General features: G+C 40.6%; 1 non-coding gene across 1 annotated transcript; it reads right to left on the bottom strand.

Annotated features, from left to right (window-relative positions):
• Nucleotides 1–4,252: 4,252 nt before the first annotated feature.
• On the bottom strand, nucleotides 4,253–4,385 carry LOC143675381 (U11 spliceosomal RNA). Its single transcript, XR_013171606.1, has one exon. It is a non-coding gene; the product is annotated as a U11 spliceosomal RNA (small nuclear RNA).
• Between the last annotated feature and the right edge of the window lie 16,454 nt (nucleotides 4,386–20,839).

Here is a 20,839-nt window from a genome sequence, read left to right as displayed (position 1 = left end):
TTTTAGGTGACAGGGTTCAATTCCCAATATCTCTTTCCAGTAGAGATGGTGCTTCCTTGCTGGCAAACACCAAGAGTTGCTGCCTGCCAAGTAGGCTAAGGTGAAGCCTTTGTCCCTCCAGTATGTTCCTGAGTCTCAGCCCAGGCCTACCTGGCCACTTGCTGACCTACCACAGCCGCCTTCACACTTTCAGCTACCCCGTGCATAGCCGTCACCTTCAGCACAAACTGAAACACACTTACTTGGTCTTCCCTGAAAGCTGGCAGGAGGCGGGCTGGGAATTTGCCATGGAAAGAAGGAGATGACCTTGCCAGATTCTCCAGTTACCAAACTGAAAAAGAGATCTGGTGCCCAGAAGTGACTGCCCACCGACTGCCCACGGAGATGGCTCCTTATAGGGGTGGGTCGACTGTGGAAACTTCTGGAATGCCACTGACCAGTCCCATAACAATTAGCAATTCCTTTTAGGGAAATTGTATGCCTGGATTGTAGAAGGAGGAAGTTACTCCACATTTTCAGGTCAGGGAAAGAAGGATTTTTTTCCATTTGGGGGAAACTTTGTTCTTACGGCTCCCTCGGAACAGTCTGCTGATCTCCACCTGTTGTCATCCAGCCAATCAATCCTCTCCCTGAAGCTCTCACCCAGCCTCTGGTTCCTGCTCAATACGTCCATGTTTTTCACATCCTAAGTCCCTGGGGGCTGGTAACTGGTAGATCTTGGCTTCCACACAGTACCATTATAATGTTTTGTGCATGTTAGGTGGCCAAATTAAATTGAGGTTTCTGTGTCTGCATGCAAATAGGAATTTTTGTAATAGTAGATAAAGTAAATTCCTGAAATTAAAAAAATAGGAATTTGTGAAATTCAGATAAAAACATTGTTTTGATATAGATACCTACTAACTTATTCCTAATTTAAAACATCTGTTTTACTATAACAACTACAAAATGACTCCTTTTTCCTAATAAGTTACAATATTTTACTAACCCTGAAAATTAGACATTAAGTCTTCTCAGCAGTTGAACTTTGTTTAAATTATGAGAGAAAAGCATTGTTTTTATGAAAACCTTGTGTCTGATGCTCCTTTATCTAGGGCATGGACCGAAGAGTTAAAAATGGATTTAAAATAAGCAAATAATAGGAGGGACAAGGGTTAAAATAAACTGGGTAGATGGAAATAATAGTGGTCAATGAGAGGGAGGGGCAAGGGGTATGGTATGTATGAGTTTTTCCTTTTTTCTTTTTAATTTCTTTTTCTGGAGTGATGCAAATGTTCAAAAAAAATGATCATAGTGATGAATGCACAACTGTGTGATGATATCGTGAGTCGCTGATTGTATACCATGTATGGAATGTTTGAAATGTTTATATGTTTGTATGTTAAGTTTTATCAATAAAAATACTTAAAAAAAAAAGATTGATCAGTTTTGTGTTCCTTCATAAAAGGGTATTGAACTCTTCAAAAGAGTTAAGAGAATATTAACTTTTAAATATTAAATTCAGTATTTTGGCTTGGACTTATCTTTATAAGTGGGACAAAATCACGGTGGGAGCTGCTGGTTGATGTTGAAGATGACAGACTTGTGGTGTGGATTGGCTTCTTCTTGATGTCCTGTCGCTTTCCCTCAGTGGAAGGGATTTTTACAGCCAAGGAACACAGTCCCCTCGAGGTCCTTCCATTAATTCCAGAATTTATTTTTTCTGGGTGATAACTCTAGCATTTGGAATGTTTACTAAAAAAGCAGATTCTGGCTATTGCTGACTTTGATGCTTGCATTACTTAGAACCAAATACTCTTCTTTGTTTATGCATTTATTAAACTCTGTTAAAAGTCCAGACACCCTCCACACCCTTCTGCCAGATTTGGTTCCCTTAGTTTACAATTTCCTGGCAAATATCTAGTCTCTTCAAGGAGAAGGGATTTTGCTAGATTTCAACTGATACTCAATCTGTATGTAAATTGGCACTGACCAGCAGAGCTCTACCTGCTAGTGTCTTTGGAGTTGGCATCCAGAGCGTTCAGAGCTACTGTACTGGCATACAGGGATGCTAAATTTATTCCCCCTGGACCGATAAAGCAGCCTGGATTATTCATGCAAGGGAGGACCTGGCTCAATCCTCTCATTGATTATAGAAGTCTGCCCTGGAAGCTACTGTGTCACAGCCAGCTCCGTTAGACTTAGCGGTTCTCTGGAGGAGACATGAGACCTCATTTCTCTTTTTCCCTTTTTTGACAACAGTCAGAAATCCATGGGCTTCAGTCCCCCAGACATTAGTCAGCTATCATTAAATGTAATTTGGAGCTTTAACAATGTTGTCGATACGCCGTGGTATTTTGTCATCACTTTACTATTGGTTAAAATCCCTTTCACTTTAGGGAGGTTTCTCCCCCTTTCATCCTTGTGGTTGCCAAACTTGTAATTTGTTTTTCTGTTTAATAGAAACCTTAGAATCATTGGTATAAAGTATGCTATGAAAAACACATGCTTTTTAAAATAGCTCTTTTCATCTCTAAAAATTAAATACTGTTGTTTCCATCTGTTTTAATACCAACAACTGCATATTTTATAGTATCTATTCTAAACTCTTCGACTAGATAATTCAAAATTTTCATATAGCTCAGGCACCTCTCTGAGAAGCTTTTTCGCGTCCCTTCATTTTTCTGTCATGGAAGCGATATAGGACATAAGATTTATGCCACAAGGAAGCCACTGTAGAAAATCTGAAATGATGGCAAAGATTTCGGATTTCTACCGATAAAAAATATGGAAGAAATAAAATGTGGTAACTATTTTAAAATGTCTAATTCTTGCCTTGTCTTTCTCCGAACAAAAGAAAGTTCCCTTTGGAAAAAGTGAATGATGTAGGGTCTCTCCAACAATCTTTCTAAATAGAAAGAAAATTTAAGGTCAGAATTGTATTTAACTCCTAATTTTAAGGATTGTAGAGCCTAAAATCAGAAATATAACTTCATTTACTTAACTGTTAGGAAAGGATTATTTCATGTGGGAAACAAAGTTTGTTTTTTGTTTTTTTTTTTTTAAATGAAGAGTAACAGACTTATAGTCGAGTCCGCAAGTCTCAACCACAGGTCAATAAATGTCCAAAATGGGAAATTTTATGTTGCACATATGTTACTACAATAACATGAAAACAAATACCATGCTCTAAAGCATTAACGTAACTACTGAAATGCAAACAAAATAAAATAAAAGATAAAGGACATCCAATACAGGTTTCCCCAGGATAGAATCAAAATTATGGCAAGAGCTTTGTCCCTTTCTGGCATTTCTAGAGGAGAAAGTTTTCTTGCCTTTTCCAGCTTCTAGAGGCCAAACTTTTTCCTTGACTTGTAGTCCCTTTCATCTTCAGCACCAGCAGCAGCCAGTCAAGTTTTTTTTTTCTTTAATGATTTTTAAAATTGAGATATAATCATCTAAAGTGTACAATCAGTAGTTCACAGTATCATCAGAAAGCTGTGCTTTCATTATTACAATCGATTTTTGAATATTTTTGTTACTCTAAAAACAATAAAAATACGAGTGAAAAAGAACACCCCAGACATCCTATACTTCCCATACCCTCCTATTATTTATTTATTTTTTGTCTGTTTTTTTCTTACTCATCTGTCTGTACACTGGATAAAGGGAGTGTCAGTCACAAGAGTTCCACACTTGCACATTCATACCTTAAAAGCTCTATAGTTATTCTATCATCTTCAAGAATCAAGGCTATGGGATTATAGTTCAACAGCTTCAGGTATTTCCCTCTAGCTACTCTGATACACCAGAACTGAAAAGGGATATCCATATTCTGTATAAGAATGACCTCCAAAAAGAAATCTCTTTGAAATCTCTCAGCCACTGAGACTATTTTGTTTCATTTATCTTCCCTCTTTTGTCACCCCTTGATGCCAGGTCCTGGCTCAGCCCTGGAGTCCTGTCCCATGTAGGGGGAGGGCAGTGAGTTCACCTGCGGAACTGGCTTAAAGCGTCCACATTAGAGCAACAAAAGAGGCTCTCTGCTGTGACTCTGAGGTGTAATCATAAGAAGGCTTATTTTTGCCTTTGCAGGAATAAATTTCATAAGGGCAAGCCCCAAGATCGAGGGCCTGTCTCATCAAATAAGCAGTCCCCAATGCTTGTGAGAATATCAGGTCTTCCCCAGGTGGAGAGGTTTAAAATTTCTACCTTTTTCCCAGTTCCTCAAGGGGACTTTGGAAATAGTATTTCTTTCTTTTTTTTTTTTTACAAGGACACTGGGACCAATGATCACCAGCTGGCAACAAAATTTATGCTTCTAAAATCTCTTGATGTTGATTCCAATTCCACATAAAGAGCAGCCGAGGGGCCTACATGTGCCACTCATGACAGAAGCTCCTCTTTTGAAAATAATTTTTTGTCTTCTACCCAGCTTACTCTGGTGTGTATTGGGACATCACACCAACCTGTACAAACCAACAAGACCTCACTCCCTATTCATGGTTCTATGTAGTTATGATGTTCAAATAAGCTGTTCAGACAAGTTTAATTAGATAGTGGACTACCAAAAATATAAATTTTGCACCAAATAGACATCCCTTCCTTTGGTCTCACAACGGAAGTTTAAGCTTTAAAATACAGTCAGTATTACCCTTTACCCTTTAGTCTTATTTATCTTAGTTCTACCCAGATCAGCTTTATTCATATCTCTAATTGAAGTCTGATCACTTCTTTGGTGTTTTTAACATTTGTTGTGTAGGATAATGCTGACTTACACAGCCACAGAACTCTAGCTCTGTGTCTCAGGTGTCACACAAATACTTAAAGTTTGATGGAATGACCAGGTTATACGCAAAAAGCTCAGCATCTCAGAATTTAGAAGTAACAGTTGCAACTGCTATAAGAGCTTACACTTTAGGAACCTTTACAATAGGCTCCAACCTGATAGCCTATGCTCTCAAATTCAATTCTCAGAGTTTGCCCATTATATAGCCCGTGTTAGTGAGGTGTTGTGCTATTTACCTTTTCATTTCTGGTTTATTTCCCTCAATTTGAAGTTGAAGTGAAACTCAAGGTTCATTCACCTAGTTGCACACCTCATGACTTCATTTCTTCCTTAGTCAAGTTTTATACACAATGCATCACTCTGACACTAATCCTTCTGCCTCTCACTTCTGCATTTAAGGACACTGATGATAATCTTCGGCCTACCTGGGTAATCCAGGATAATCTACCTATTTTAAAGTCAGATGATTAGCAAGGTTAACAGTAATTTACATTTTCTGGATGCAAACTTTTTTAATTAGGGGAAAATTCACCTTTTGCATAAAAATATACACCTCCTGAATAAATGCCTTAGTAGTAAAGAAAAATCATACATTCAAATTATTGGCTGGAAGGGATACTCTTCTTCCTTAGGTGTAGAAGTGTAGGAAAGACAAAATGACACAAAGGTGACAGGTGCATTTTTGTGAGAAATATGTGTATGTGTATTTATTTGGGAGACACAGCTGTCCTAGCAAGCTGGCTCACACTGGCTTCTAAGAGCTTACTGTGTGCCTATCTGCCTCTGGTGATGTTATATTAGTAGCTTGAAACCAGCCGAGGCAGGAGTATTTACACCAGGGAAATAGGCAAATGCTCCAAGTCAGGGTTTTATTTTTTTCTTGAGTCAGTTGTTAAACATGTACCAGCATGCCACTGGGGAAGACTCACAGTCTGCAATTTATGCTCATAAGCAATGCTGTAGGGTAAATACCACACCTGAGAGTCCCCATGCCCTGCACTGAAGGAGGGGCAAATCCCAGAAGCTCTGCCACCGTACTTCTCCCAATAATATTTAGACTGCCCTAGTTGCCATCATAGGTGTGGATGGGATGGGGAGCTAAGCTTTCTAATGCGGGCTTCTTTGTTACTCACTACTGTTTGAATTCCTCTGACTACCATTTGTTTAGGTGTTTTCCATGACCAATCCACTTATCTGTCACCATTCTGTCCATTTGCACCCAACCTTAGCAGCACCTGAGCTCCACTCCCAGAGCCCGCCCTTGCTTGTCTCCAATAGCTAAGAAGAAATCAGCGATACTCAAATGTTAGAGGAATCACCTGTTAAAATGCAGGTTCCAAGATCCCAACCCAGTGTTTTAGTTTGCTAAAGCTGCCAGAATGCAACATCCCAGGTTGGCATTTAACGGTGGGGATTTATTAGCTTACAAACTTATAGCTCTGAGGCCACAAAAATGTCCAAATCAAGACATCATTAAGATGATACCTGGACTCCTCCGTCAGCTTGCAAGGCACATGGCAGTGTCTGCTGGTCTCTCCTCTCTTCTTAGTTTTGTTGCTTCCAGCTTTGGACTTCACTGACTTCACAGAAACTTCTTCTGTTTCTGACTCTGCTTTTCTCTGAGTTTCATCCTCTTATAAAGGATTCCAGTAAGAGGATTAAGACCCATCCTGAGTGAGGTGGGTCATATCTTAACTTAAGATCCTACTCACCAAAAGAGCCTACTTACAATGGGTTCAGGCACACAGGAATGGATTAGCCTTAAGAACATGATTTTCTATGGTCCATCAAACCTTCAAACCATCACACCCAGAGATTCTGATTCAGAATGTTGGGGGTGAGACCCAAAGCTCTGCATTTATTGGCAGCGACCAGGAGATGCTGAGGCAGTGGGTCCAGGGATCCACCCAGCCTGTGAGCATCTTGATGCCTGGCTGGCTGACCTCCTGACAGTGTTTGGTTCCAATCCTGGGAGCTCCTGATGGGGAATGAGTAGTCCTGGTCTCTAGGATGTGTCTTTCCTATATGACACACAAAGTTTGATTATTCTGCATGCAGGTAGATACAGAATGCCACATTCCCTGGTTCCCAGAGAGGAGGAAAATGTTTTTTTTTCTGAAAATTTTATCAGGTGGAAAAGTGGAAAATTCACACAATTGTCTCCATGAGTCCCAATATTCTGAGTATTTGAAACCATCAGAATGGTTTATTGAACTTTTCACTTTCTGTGGACATGTTTACTATTTGTTGTGCAGATATAAAATCTCATGGCTACGGACAATGACTCTGGAGAGGGGGGATTCAGTCTTCACCAAACTCAACCAAATTCTGTGTTGCAACAAACTGCTCTGTGAACATTTTCTTAGCAGGAAAAATGTTGGCTGGTTCTTTGGTTTCTAGTTCTATTTGTTCTTATTTTACATGTGAAATGTTTGGCATTGGATAGTTTTTCTTTAAAAATATGGTCCAAGTTAATTTATACTAAGTTGAATTTTTAAAAAAAAGAGAGAAATTACTACCTTAAGAGACTTTGACCTCAAGTCCTTTTGATATTTGAGACAAATTTTTTATCCCCTGGGGTGCAAGCTTTCAGTAGCATGTAGGCGGGTTTCAAGTAAAGGAAAGAGTAATGAAATATTTAATATAAAGGCTATAATTTTCTAAAGAAGTCTGTTCCTTATTAAGATGAACTGCATGTCAATCAACTTATATTTGGAATTATTTGAAACACCCACTGAAGCAGGGACTGTCCTGGGTACTTCTATGTGTAGAAAATTTTATTCGGGGTCATCAATTTTTTCTAGTTAAACAAAAAAATTAAAAAGGAGGCAAATGAGATATTTTCTATATCTCATCAGCATTATAAATCAATCCAAATAATTTAGCAAGAAAGCCCTGAATGTATTAAGATTTGGGCTTGGATCCTAGTCCTATCTCTCTGGGTTTTCTTTTCCTCATATAAAAACGGGGAGAAGAATATCACACGTAGTAATGTTGTGAGATTCAAACGCAAAGATTCATGTGCATTTTATAAAACATTAAGGACAAAATTAACATAGTTTGTGAATGTAATTTATGAACATTAAATTAAGTCCTGAATGTGGGTAGAGTATCCCAGCCTTATAACTACAATTTCTTTCCCTTTATTCCAGTTCCCTCTAGTAATTGTATGTGTGTGTGTGTGTGTGTGTGTGTGTGTGTGTGTATGTGTAGGGAATTACTGTATCATGATTTTAAGATGAAATCATAAAAATGTTTTATCTTCCTTTCTGCTTCTTTTTGGGGGTGGGGGGGTGGGGCAGTGCGTGGGCTGGGAATCAAACCCGGGTCTCCCACATGGAGACCCCCCCATGTTTGTTTGTTTGTTTTGTTTTAAGTATCTTTCTTTCAAACCGTAGCCAGTCTGCCACAGGAAATGTCTTTTAGCATGGTACAGGCTTTCCCTGTACTAGTCAGCCAGTAAGCTAAAGGTACAGCCAGCTGCGTCCTGCTGGGCTGGAGTGGAAGGAGTTAGTTGGCGCCCACTTCTGGGCCCCCAGATAGCTGGGTCCCATGACTCTTTGTATTTCCCCTTTTCCCTGCCCTCCTTGGACGCCCTTCTCCGCAGGCTGGGGAGGAGACCTGCAGCGATAACCGCGGTCTGCCGTGTCTGCCCGCCTTCCTCTCCTTACCAAGTTTCTAATCTGAAAATGGAAAAGAGAAGCAATGCCAAATATAAATGACTTTTCGATTACTTAGAAGTGTCCATTTCCTTTGTTCTCTTTGTTCTGGGTCATACACAAAGAAATCATTTGTAAATATACATTAAACATCAAAGCCCGTTGAGTGAAGGGAGAAATGTTAACTAATCTAGCTGGTGAACACTTCAAGATTTATTAAATTTATCAAAGGCACTATTGCAACTACCTGCCTGGGGCAGGTTTTCCCGTTTATAAAAGTGCTACAATTTAACCATAGAAAATGTGATAAATATGGAAAAAACACAAGCAAGAAATAAATTGCCCATTACTACACCATTCAGAGATAACTCTTATTAATATTTCCAGAATATCTATTCAGTCTTATTTTTCTTATAGGTGTATATATGTATACACATTCCTGTTTTGCACATTTAAGATCATACTGTAATTTTCTCTTATAGCATGACTCTTTTATAATTTATATTTAACACTTTTCCATTGTGTTCTTCCGCAGCACAGTCCCTAGATCAGAGTAAGTGTCGAATTAATAAATGAGCTTTTTTTAAAGGAGGGGATCCTAATTGTTTTAAAAACTTTATTGTGGTGACATATATATATAAACAACAAAAAATTTCCCATTTAGCCATTGTGTTGGTTTGAAACTATCAGATACCCCTAGAAAAGCCATATCTTTAATCTTAATTCAATATCGCTGGGAGCTTTTTGATTGTGTCCATGGAAATGTGACACACCCAATTGTGGGTGGTACCTTTTAATTAGATGATTTCTATTAATTGGTATATTTAATTAATTAAATTTCTAATCAAATTAAATTAAATTATTTAATTTAATTAAGTCATCTAATTTTTTAATGATTAAAAATCATTTTTAATAATTAAAGTTATATCTCCACCCTTTCAAGGTGAGGTTGCTTACTGGAGCCCTTTAAGAGGAAACCATTTGAGAAAAAACTTTAAAGCAACCAGAACCAAGAGTCCACACAGCCAGAGACTTTTAGAGATGAAGAAGGAAAATGCCCCTGGGCGAGCTTCATGAAACAAGGAGCCAGGAGAGAAAAGCTAGCAGACATCTCCATATGCTCTTCCAGTTGAGAGAGAAACTACGAAATTCATGGTTTCTGGATTTTTAGCCTTTTCTTTTGGATGGGCCATCGTTTCCTATTTCTGTCTTGTAATCTTTTGTTGTACTCTGTACATTTTGATATTTTAAAATGTAAATTCTGGGATTTAGTCCCTGAGATATCTGTTTCTTGAGATTGTATCCAGCTAATTATATGACAGAGATTTTCCTTGAGTATTTGGACCTAACAAAACCAAGCAAACCTAAGCAAAAACACCTTTCACAAAATGGATGATTTGTGTTGGTGGTGCTCATTCAGAGTTCAGCCCTTCTTTCAGAAAGGTCAGCCCAAGGTGAATGCAAAGTGCAGGGTTCTCCCTGTTTTTTCTGGGTCTATGTTTGTCGCAGGCTTCTGCTTTCTAGTGGCTATAAGTGATCTCCTGTTTACAGGAGTTTGAATGTCCCATAATTCCCCCAGAAACAGAACTTATCCCTCTTCCAGGTGTTCCTCTGCAGGACTTAAAACAGGTAAACCATTTCCCCAGATAGAATTTTCAATTGCTTCTTACTTTGCTTTTGTTGTCTTAAGTTGCTTTTGCCTGGAAGGCAACTTCTGTGGTGGAGTTGGGGACATGACAGAGAGGTTTTCCCCAAGTCAGTCTTTCCCAGCTGAAATGAGTCCCACAAAGGGAGTGGTGACTGGCTCCAAATTGCCTTGAAGAGGGATTGAGGAGGGGCTATGATGGTCAGCAGGAGTTTCTCCCATGGCTCCCCAAAGCTGAACATTTTTGTCTTAGCACCTTCCCAGCAAACGCAACCCTTCACTTATCCTCTGCAGCTCTGAGGAAGCTACTCATCCTATGTCTCCTCCTCTGCCTTTGCTTGGGTGGGTTGGAACAATAACTGTCCTCAGAGCTGGGCCTCCAGTGACCTGCAGTAGCTAGTCAAAAACCAGTGACCAGTGCTCAGAGTGCATTGTACTGGATCACGGGAAATTGGATTTTAGGTCCCGCTCTGGCACAAGCAAGCTGTGCTAGTACCTTCCCGCTGTCTGCTGTGGGGCTGGGAATTGGGCGGCAGTTGCTGCTGTGTGGAGAGAGCAATTCAAAGGAATTTATTGCAATTTATCAGCCTCTTTCTTCAGTTCTTCCCTGGATGCTGCCCAGCGTTCTGTGGGTCTCCAGAGTTTTGAAATAGTGGATTCAGATAGTTCCTGCCTGTATAATAACAGTTGTTCTGGTGGAGGGACTGATTCCTGGAACTTCCTATTCTACCATCTTTCAACAGTCCTCTGTTTTGTTCTTTTTAAGGTGGAAATATTGTGGGGAAATTGTGGAGTTATTTGCATAGTTATGGTCACATTGAGACATCATTTGCAGTGAAGGCAGGAAACCACTTGAGGGTCTTTTAGGGGGTGAGATGCTCAAGGAAAGGTGTGTGGATCTTTGTATAATGACTGTGCATTTCATCTCTGGACTTTATTTCAGTGTATTCATGGGCTTCACCTATTAAACCTGGAAGACAGCACCCTAAATTGAGTTCAGAAACCACATTGTCTGAATCAGTAAGTAAGAATTCTTTCAGGCTAGGGGAAAAGCCCAACTCAAATTGGCTTAAACAATAAGGAAGTGTCCTGAATCACATGCATGATATACAGAGGTTGGTCTGACTGTAGACATGATTTGATTAGATATTATGCTTCATTTTTCTGTGATTTTCACAGTTCTGCACTACTGTATGGACTGGTATGCTCTCAGGCTAGTTTCCCTAGCCTTAGGATGACTGCTTTTTGTCATTGGAGCTACATGCTTTCTTGCTCACAAAGAAGTAAGAAAGATGGAGAGAAAGGCAAAAGACCTACACACCTGTTTCATAAAAGTAAGGGACAATTTTTCTGAAAACTCCAACAAATCTCTTCTGTGTTTCGTTGGCCCTGAGCAAGCTTAGGTGTCTTCCTTCCTAAGCTAAATACTGACAAGGGGGACAAGAATGGAATTACCATGATTAGATCACACCGACCAGTTTGGGCGAATCAATCATTGTTCGTATTCATAACACATTTCTGTGTCATGAACAAACACAAGTTCTCCATGGCACACAACAGCAAGCATTTATTCAGCTCATATGTCTGTGTGTCAGCTGGAGATCAGCTGGTCTGGGCTGGGCCCAGCTGATGTGGTTTGGCTCATGTGGCTCTGCTCCACGCACCTCTCCTCTTCCTCTGAGGACTGAGGAACAGCTCTTCTCATGGTGACAGCAGGCATGAGAGAGGGCGAGTGGGAGCAGGCCGGGCCTCTTAAGGCTCAAAAGTGGCACACAAACCACTTCTCTCTCATTCTATTGGCCCAAGCAAGTCACAGGGTTGAACAGAAAGTAAGAGGAGGAGAAATATACTCTGGTTACTGAAAAGAATTGCAAAGGGTTGGGCATTACAGGTTTACGGTCAGGTAGGTACTTGTTTTGGTAAAAAGTTTAAGGTGGTGCAAAAATAGTCAATCAAGATAATATTTTATTGCAATATTTAAATTAATGAAAAAAATCCACGATGAACAGAATATCAAACTTTTTAAAAGACAGAATGGAGAGGGTGAGGCGTAAAGCCTTAGAGCCAAGAACTCCATCTATCAATGGCCGCCAAGTTTGGTGTCTCCTTTATTAAATTCCCGGGCCTCTGCCACAGAAAACATACAAAGAAATCACAAGGTTTTCTGCTTGTTTCCTTCTTGGTCTGTAGCTCAAATAGCTGACTACCCTAGAAGTCTTTAAGAAATTTAATAGGAATAATCTCCAGGAAATATCCTTATGAATAAAATGTTTCTTGATACTTCTTTGGCAAACAAGAAAAGAAGACTGAACAGGAAACTTAAGCTCCATTCCATAGTTCTCATACATTAATTAATTTTTTTTGTTTGCTAGTTTAAGAATTGGTACAATTTCCTTAATAATTGAAATTGATAGGGTAGAATGATGATTCTCTAGAGACTTAATTTCAAATGTTTAGATTTTAAAACATACAGTTTAAGTCTTTTTTTTTGCTCAATCACAAATTATGCCACTAGTGCTTAACTTTTTATAAATAAGACTGGCTTAGAAATTCAGATAGGCTGGTGTGGAAAGTCCTTTCTCCTGTCTTGTCTGGTGAGTCACAGCACCGGGGATGCTGGTGGGATGGAAGGATTTCCAGAACTGATGGACTGTGATCTGTGGAATGGCTTTGGCTCCACAGATAGCCACAGAATTATTCAAAGAAACCAGAAACATTGCATCTAAAATTTTATCATTTAACAAGCACATCTCTTCTCTAGCTTGAAATGCTGTAGCTGCAACTTATTTCTTCTTAAATTTGTCCCATTCCCAGTGCTTTCTACCCCATCTGACCCCTGGATCCAGATTGGGCAGTGACCCATTCTGGATAGTAGGGAATGGTCGGGGAGGGACTCGAATGGAACAAAGGAAAGCCAGGGATTTCCTCTCTGGGCAGGGCTGAGCAATGCTAACTGGACTGGTGGCCTCAAGAAGCTTCCCGTGATGGCCTGATACAGGCTGAAATGTCTGCTCTGGACGTTTATGTAATTAATGAAGGCTCTGTGTCTCTGGGAGGCACCGTCAGAAGGTACACAGAAAGTGTCGACTCAGGCATTGACTAACTTGTGGCTGTGCATCCAGTAGGATTTAAAATGAAAGCAGAGGAAGAGGGAGTCCAAATCCCTGACAAGCTGGTGAAAGCTGGCTAGGACAGAGGACACGAGTATCAGCTGGAAAGAAGTGCCAGGGCGGGTGAGGCTTTTGGAGAAAACTATTTGGAGCGGTGGAAACAAAGTTGATGGTTTCAGAGGCCTCTGGGGCAACATACTAGCATTGGTATTAAGTGAATTTCATAGCTTGGGTCAGGGTGTAAACATGATTTCACAAAAAGAATCAAGATTTAGAGCAAATATGGTAAAGACAGGCTTAATCAAAATCAGCATAGCCCATAAAAAATGTTTTGCTGGTGCTATGGTACTTTTCCCTTTTGAAATCTATTTTTTATACAGTCTTAAGAGCTATTCTTTTTTCCAAAACCCAGATATAATTATCCCATTTTCTTGCTTTTAAAACGTTTGGTGAATTCTCACTGTCTGCAAGCTAAAGTTAGGATATCTCTGCATGGCATAAAATACTCTTTAAATTCTGGCTTTATCCTTCTTTAGCATTCAAAACGAATATCTTTTGAGCAACTCCCATGTGCTGTTTTAGGCTCTAAACATCACGTCCTGGTGAGCCACCCTCATTTATGCCCCTCACAGAGTAGCCCCACAAGTTCTGGTTCCTTCCCTGTCTGCCCTTTCGAGCTGTGTTTTCCTTCTGTCGTCTTCTCTTTTGTTTAGAACACCCTCCCCAGCCCTTCTTGTCAGGGAACTCCTACGTATTCTTCAAAACCCAACTCACATGTTAAATCTGTCCATAGCCTTCCCTTACAGGCCCAGCAGAAATAACTGCTCCCTGCTGTGTTTTCAAATAGCTGATGGTTTGTATTTCAAGTGTAAGACTTAGAATTATGTTGCTATTATTAGTTGTTTATCCATCTCAGATTGTGATTGTAAGGCCAGTGACCAGCAAGGGTCTGAAACAGAGCAGGCAGTACTGAATGTGGAGTAAATGAGGGGAGACCTGAAGCCAGGAGACACACATCTGCACAGGAAAGTCAAGTGAGGACACTGGGGGAGCATGGGGGCCAGAAGGAAAGGGGAGAGGGAGCTAGAGACACCCACAAAGACAGAGAAGCTTTTGGTGAAAGTTGACTACAATGGCAGACTCCAGATTTGAAGGTCCTGGGGATGTTTGGAGGGCCCATACTAAAACGTGGAAGATGGGGAATAAACTAGGAAGTGAAACTGAACTTTCAGTGGTTAGCACAGTACCTATGCCTGAGGTACTGTGCTAGACACTGGGGAGGTGTAACCTAGTGTTGCTTCTAGTGAGTGTGTGTGTGTGTGTGTGGGGGGGTGTATGCATATATGTATGGGGGATGGGGTCTGATGTGCCACACCTCACCTGGACACCGCATTCGTCCACAGCAGGCCATCGGAAATATCACTGACTTTGCTTGCTGACAATTTCATTTCTCAGAGGGCACAGAAGGAAAAAAGGGAACTTTTGTTACATTATAGTGAATGAGGTGGATGAGAGTTCCCACAGACTACTGATGTGCATCTTGGGGGAAGGTGTTTAACGGGTGACAGCCAGCAGAGGAAATCGGGCATGTATAATTTTGTGACATGCTGATTTCTTAAAATCAGCATGGGGGGAGATGGACAGGTTTCCATGGCCCAGGATTTTGTAGGAATCGAGAGAGCTTGATGAGCTCAGAACTGGGACTTGATGCTGTCATTACAAATGACTATGGAAAATAAAATGGGAGACTCCTGTGGGACAGAGCTACCCTAGCAGCTCACTAATGACCTGTAAATCTATAGGGAAGTGACAAAAACTGGTGAGAGACACCAACTGGCATGGTCAAGATATAAACTGTATAATCAAGAGAAAAACAAAAGGGAGGGATCATGGCAAGCATAAGTTCAACAGTGGAAATATACATCAATGCATATAATGTATAATATATAATACAATGATATTATAATATATAATGTTATTTATATAGGTATTATATTATAATATAAATATATGTATATGTTTCTCAATATATATACATATTGTCTGTTGGTTCTGTTTCTCTGAAGAGCCCTGTTAACTGTGGTTTTTTTATTTAGCTAAACGAGTACAGATTATTTCAGTAACTTGAAATTTGCTTTTTTAAATATATTAAAAGAACAGTTAAAATCAGAAGTCAAAAGAAAGAAGGAACAAGGACAGGCATCATGGTAACTTCCCATCCTATTCTGTCACATAAAACTATATTAGGAAGTTATCTGTTATGAGGAAAACATCAATGTTCATACGTTTGTGAGTAGAATTAAACACAGAATTTTCCCTGGGGCTGTGAGTCCTCTGAGCAGCCCTGCAAGTGCCCAGCGGGACTCTTAGCCTCATTTGAGAAGCCAAGGACCATTTCCACCTGGATCACCCTCTACTTCTAAGCATTAGTTCTTCAAGCATAAAGTGTGGCCTCCTCGTCATTTTTCATGTAAAATATAAACTAGACCAATGCTCAGCATTTGCCCCTGCTTAGCTTGCTGCATCTTGGAGTCCCTTCACCGCTCCCTGCCTGGCTTGCCCCTCCACGAACATCTCCCTTAGGTCACACGCTGCCACATGCTGACTGCTTGACCTTGGACATGCCACTCAATCTTTTTGGTCTTGGCAAAATGGGGAAAACACCAGACTCTACACACAGTTTAATAAGAATTAAACCAGTCGGTGCATGTAAACATGCTTAGGGCAGCATCTGTCATATGTTATTAGACTGTTTGTCATCCTGATGACTCACCTTTCCACATTACTTGTGGTAGACCCTCTCTATTGATCACTCCTTCCCTCCTTCAGGGCCACTCAGCAGCCTGCAAGATCTTCTGTGTACTTTTCCTTGCATGATTCCTTTTATGTAACTGTGCCCTTCCCTGCCCTTCCTGCTGTCCTTGGACTAAGAGTAACTTGAGGGCAGGAACCAGGTCTCCTTCATCGTTGATTTTCAGCATTTGGCTCAGTGCCCAGCTCATAACGGAAGTTAAACTGATGTTTGGGGGTGGAAGGATGGATAGATGGAAAAGTCCATCCTGAGACTCCTCCTTATTTAGACTGCTTCCAAATAGGCAAAGAAACCTTGCCATTTGTGTTTGTACTCTGGCACACTTATTACTACTTGCATCTTCTTGGTGTGTGATGTTTATTTTTCTTTAAGGTGGTTGTGCTCTAAACTTTTAAGTCCTGGACTTCCTTGGGTCATGGGTATTAATGTCCTTTGGCATCCTTTTGAGTGGATAAAAAGGAGTCAGAGCCTGGCTTAGGGAAATGGCTTTCTCCATTTACCAGATGGGGATGGGAGAACCCAGGAGGAAAGAAGGAGGGGGCTCCTCCATCTAAAGATGACAACCAGAATTTCAAAAGGTACTATCAGACTTTACAATGAAACAAGAGGAAAGGAACCAACCCCTGTAAATGAAGAATTTTCAGTCACCTCTTACCAAGGTCCATGCCTCAATTTCATTTCTGAAAGTGAGAACTATTAAGAAAGGTAAGGTAAGTGGTAGAATGCTCCCTGCCATGTAGGAGACCCAGGTTCGATCCCTGGCTCATGCACCCTGCCCCCCCCCCCCCCAAAAGGAGCGTAAGATACCTAAAAGTGACCCACGTAAGGGTCCACACTTAGGAGCCCATTTCTATTCCAAATGGACAGGACTCTGCTCTTGCCCAGCAATCCTTCTGGTGAAGAAAGGGTAAGTCAATGAGGCAAAGAGGAAGACCATACCTCTTCTGTTGAAAGTTTAAGCAAGACCTAGAAAAGTTTCCAGAGGAGGTATCTTCTGTTTAACAGGCTGTGGGGAAACGGTTCGCATAGGCACATTGCCCTTTCCTAGTACACAGCAACTAGATACAATACCAATCTGTTAGAGAGGAACATGACATCTCTGACATTAGTCATTCCTTCTGCATTGTTCTACTCTATCTGTGAAAAAGAGGCTATGGGGAAATCTGTCCTAGATTTTAAAGCTGAGCAAGATATATTGATTATACAAATATTTTTATGTAGATATATATCTTAACAAAATAACACTCATGTCTGGCATGTGTGTCAGTCTGACATACCTGCCCATAGCCTGATCTATTTATTTAAATCAGGGAAGGCCAGGGGCCATCCTGGCAATCATTCATCTTGCCATTCTCTCATGTTTGAGCACAGATAATAATACTTTGGGGCGCCCATAAGCAGATTTCTGAGAGGAGGGAATTAACTCCTGTGTTTACAGTATGAACCAGCAGGGACCTACTTAAGAAGCTGAGACCTGCAGCAGGCATAGTTGATTTCTTCTCTCTTTTTAGATTTTTAAACAGGCATGGAGATCCTAATGGAATTTCAGATTCAGATTCTAATTCCAGTTTCTAAGGATGTGATGAAAGGGGCCGTCTTTTCAGGGTCAGCATTGATTAGGGAACTTCAGGCATGATATTAATGTAGCTGTCGGCTGAGGAAGAGACTTGCACAGCCTGCTGACCTTGGATGGTTTGCTCAGGGGCTGGGCATCATGGGGAATTGACTGGCCTCCTTTGGGTTCAAGTCCAACAGCCCTGGAAGAGACAGGGCTGTCCCTAGGTCACATCTTTTGCTCCACAGGAAACAGTCTGGAACAAGAAGCTGTTTCCGTCTTATAGGCTTTGGGCTGCCAAGCGGGAAGGGTTACATGCTTCTCCATGGGAAATTCTCTTAAACCATAACATCTGGGACACTCCACTCTTTCTGGGAGCTCAACCCCAAGGGAAATGCCTCTTTTTTGAGTATTGTGGGCCAGTTATTAAATCTTCAATTCCCTTTTGTTTGGGAGAAACTCATTCCTTGTTCTATTCAAGGACAACTTTATGTACCTTGTAATCATTCACACTAACATACATAAAAAGAGAATTGGCTCATTTAGATTCCAAAGTACTGATAGGTTTTAATTCATATGTACATATATTTAAAAACGACTTTCTTTTGATTTTAGTGTTCGTGTGACAAAGGTTGATTGTTGTAAGTTCCTTGTTGCTCAAGAAAATGTCATCTGGTGGGTTGGCTTAAACAATGGACATGTATTGGCTCATGGATTTGAGGTAGGAGAAGTCCAAATTAAGCCCTCATCAAGGTGATACTTTCTTTCCCAAAACTGGCATTCTGGGGCTGACTGCTGGCTATCTTTTGCCTTGGACTTCTCTCTCCCATGGCAATGCACATGGTGGCCTCCCCAGGCTCCTCCCTTTTTGCCCAGGTTACACTGACTTTTACCTTGTTGCTTCCTGTGGCTTTCTCTCTGTCTGAATTTCATTCCTTTTATAAAGGACTCCAGTAATAAGATTAGGACCCATCCTGATTGAGGTGGGCCGCACCTTAACTGAAGTGACCTCACTGAAAGGCCCTAGTTATAGTGGGTTCACACCCACAGGAATGGTTCAAGTTTAAGAAAACATCTTTCTGGAGTACATAGCTCTGAACCATCACAGTTGCCTCAACCTTAAATAACTATTGTGAGAAAAGTCAATTAATCGAATTTGATGAAGATGAATGGTGGAGCCATAAAATCTACACAAGCAGGGACCAAAAACTAGAATTGGATCGTCGTAATGATTGCTGTAGCTTAAGCACGACCCCTGCAGCAGTGCTGGGTATGTTATGGATATGGATATGGTGTGTTTACTTGGCAGGAGGAGGGACATTGAGTGATGACTTCCCCATTATAGAGAGATCTGTTTATTGGTTTCCCAACAGAAAGCTGGGACCTGGCAGCTCGAGGTAGATGAGGTGTGATGGGGACAGTGAGCCAGGGAAGGCCAGGAGCCAGGGGACACACGGGGCATGAGGTGCCCTGGAGCCCTCTCAGCTACCCCAAGCCATCCTGGCTGGGCTGAAGGTCAGCCTTAGGTGAAGTGGCATCCTCCCAGGTCCTCCTGCTTCTCATTCATACACATGTGCTCAGGATGGCAGCCCGTGGCTAGGTGTCGATGCAATCAAAGTCTAATTCTTTGTCTTGTGAAATAATAGAAATCACAAGTAGGTCTGTCAGTCACTCTAGCAGAATGGTGTGGGATTCATTTCTGGTTTTATTTGTCTGGAAGTTTTATAAACTTTTTTTTTTTTATGTTGTACATCACATTTCAATGTTTTTCCATGTGATTATCCCGTTATTGCAGCACCGTTTGTTGAATTTTTTGTTTGTCTGTTTTTGTTAGTTTCTTTGTTTGTTTTTTGGGAAGTGCATGGGCTTATATGCACTTTTAAAGAACACAGACAATGCAGCCTTCCTTTCTGACTTAATCTCATTGTGTCCTTGTTTCTTTCCCCACACTGAAACAACGGCTTGCAGATTTTAAAGGAATCCATATTTAAATTAAAATACTTTGGCAGATATTGAGCCCCTATTATAACATTTTTTTTTTTTTTTGGATTGGTGTCTGGCAGAAAGAAACATGTTACTATTGTAATGGCGTTTTAAAATCATTTACGACTCACAAGTCCAACATCCTATTTATTAAAAGAGGCAAAAAAGCCCACCACTTGAAAACAAAAAACAGAAAAGTGCTTTGCCTACACAGATGAGATCTAGGACAAGTTTTAAATATAACCAACAATGTATTACAATTTGATTTGTAGCTCTAAATATTTATGTTAGTGTATGTCAAGAAGTAACGGACAAAACAAAATGTCACACTTAAAATCTGTTTATTTCATTGAATGTAAATGATATCATGGGGAAAAAATTTAAAGATAGTGGAAAGAATAGAGAAAATAAAGGGACTCGTTCTTGATGTGCATTTCTCTAATCAGCAAGCCAGAGAGTGATGTGATAGCTATCCTTTTATAATTATAATGATGGTAATAATAATATCCTACACTTTTATAGCACTTCACAGTTTACCAACATTTTGACCAGCCTGACTGAATTGACACTGGAATTCATGTGTCCTTGAGCACATATGGTCTATGGCAGAAGAGTTCCAGCAGAGGGGGGCTAACAGCTGGTTTCCCTGTGGGTGCAGGAAGAGTCCCCAGTGTCTGGCCACATGTAGGAATCTGGGGAGGGGGGACCCTACTTGGCTTCTGTAAGACCCAACTCTCGGACTTCTCCTCTTTCCCCCCTGGCCATGCAGGAAGACACGCCCACTCCTACTCAAGATTCATCAGGAAGGCCCCTGCCACAACCAGGCTGTGTGGGTAAGGTCTTGGTTGAGTCTCTAGAGAACCTGCAGTCAAAAGTAGCTATTAGGATTACAAAGAATCAAAGCAGCCTCCCAGACACCTCCGCCAGACTGCGAGCAGAGACTGCTTTGTCCACGGTGGATGTGAAACTTCTGCTACTCGTTCCTCACTCCCGCAACATTTTGGCTATTTTTTTCTCCTCCCTGAATATTTCAGCTAGGTATTAACCTCCTTTCTGGGCATTAGCAGGGAAATATGGTCTTGCTTTATAAATCTGAACTTCCAGACTAAGAAGAAGAGATGTGAAATCTTGAATCATATGCACTTCAGCTTAGCTTTGATCAAACCCAATATAAGAAAATCCAAATTTATATAAGCTGATCAAGTGGCCCCAACTGTGCTAATTATTTGTTTGTTTTTTAAAAGTATTCTTCCTTTTTCAAAATTGTTTAGTATAGGATTCCTTCTGTTGTTTTAAAATACTTTATA

The sequence above is a fragment of the Tamandua tetradactyla genome, chromosome 2, assembly GCF_023851605.1.
Source record: "Tamandua tetradactyla isolate mTamTet1 chromosome 2, mTamTet1.pri, whole genome shotgun sequence".
NCBI lineage: Eukaryota > Metazoa > Chordata > Mammalia > Pilosa > Myrmecophagidae > Tamandua > Tamandua tetradactyla.
The sequence above is the reverse complement of the archived record's forward strand: the minus strand, read 5'-3'. Positions and strand labels throughout refer to the sequence as shown.